We start from the raw sequence: 1,508 nt of genomic DNA, 5'->3' as shown, positions 1-1,508 counted from the left end.
GGGCGCTGTGCTCCTGCTCCCTGCGGTGACCGTGCTCCTGCTCCCTGTGGGCATTGTGCTCCTGCTCCCTGTGGGCGCTGTGCTCCTGCTCCCTGTGGGCACTGTGCTCCTGCTCCCTGGGGTGACCGTGCTCGTGCTCCCTGCAGTGACTGTGATCCCCTGCCTTGTCCCTGCAGCCTGTACGGCTGCCATCCACACCCAGTCCTGGCGACGACAAAGCATTTGCAGATCCTTTTTGTGGGACAACAAAACTTCCTCTTAAAGATGATGCTGGGGAGTCTGCCAGACAGAGGAAGCCTGGCCCGGGAGGAAGTGGGGCCTGTCAACCTTCTGTCCCCTCTTAGTTACACTGATCCAAGCAGCCACCCCTATGAAGAGTGCCTACTATGTGCTAGCCTCAACCAGGTGCCTTTGCACAGGATTTCTGGTCCCTGGGATCCGGGCACTGCTTTCTCCAGTGACAGAGGGAGAAGCTGAAGTTCAGAGGGGATTCCCAGCTAGTAGGGAGCAGATGTGAAGGCAGCTCTTCGTGGTTACAAAGTGCTGGTCAGCTCCTGCTCTCTAACAGGGAACCAAGCTGGTGACCGACATCGGCTGAGAGCCACAAGCCCCCCCACCCCACTGGGGACAGGCCTTCCATGGCCCTATACTTTCGGGAAGTTCGGCTCACAGCTCCCCTCGGCATGCCAACACTCAGAGCGGCCAAAGGCTCTGAGAAGGCCTGTGAGGAGGAAGTCTTTGCTAACCCAGCGCTTCCCAGCCTCCCATCACCATGGAGCAGCAACCATTGTGGACCTCGAGCTACACAGTCATGCTCCGAGTGAGGGGGGAGGCAGGATGGTCACTCAGGCAAGTGAGAGTGGACCCCCTGCTCTCCTCTGCCCATGTGTCCATGGGTGGGTGAGGCCCGAGGTTGGAGGTGCTGGGGCCACACTGCTGTGGGGCAGGGGCTGCGGTCGGGCCGCCATGGTGCCACCCCTTACAAGCTTCCAGACCCCGGGCCGAGGTGCTCCCCATGTCTGCACCCTGTTACTCAGCTGTAAAGTGGGGGTGAAATGGAGCCCACCTCAGGGGCTGTGGGGTGTTCCAGCACCCGACACACAGCAGCTGTAAACTTCCTTTACTCGGCACGCCTGCTTGTGGAGGACCTACTGTGTGCCCTGATCTGTACCAGGCCCCAGAAGAAAGCCATCACCCACAGGGACATGGCCTGACCCCTTGGACCTGACAGGCCTGGGGCAGAGCTGGCCGTCAGCAACCGATTCCTGAATTAGAGTCGTGAGAGTTCGGGGCTCCCTGGGTGTCTTTGGAGTCCATGGTGAGGATGAAGCCTAGAGGCTAAGCCAGAGCTTGCCAGGGAAGATGGGAGAGGAGAGGCTCCGGGAACGGATACGCTGGTGCAAAGGCCCTGGGGCAGGAAGGAGGAGGGCTCCAGACCGAAAGGAAGGAGAGATGCCTCGGGTGGCTTAGAGGCTCCAGAGGCCGGCAGCGGTCATCCCATGATGGGC

The sequence above is a fragment of the Trichechus manatus genome, unplaced genomic scaffold, assembly GCF_000243295.1.
Source record: "Trichechus manatus latirostris isolate Lorelei unplaced genomic scaffold, TriManLat1.0 scaffold00214, whole genome shotgun sequence".
NCBI lineage: Eukaryota > Metazoa > Chordata > Mammalia > Sirenia > Trichechidae > Trichechus > Trichechus manatus.
Note: the sequence above shows the minus strand (reverse complement) of the source record.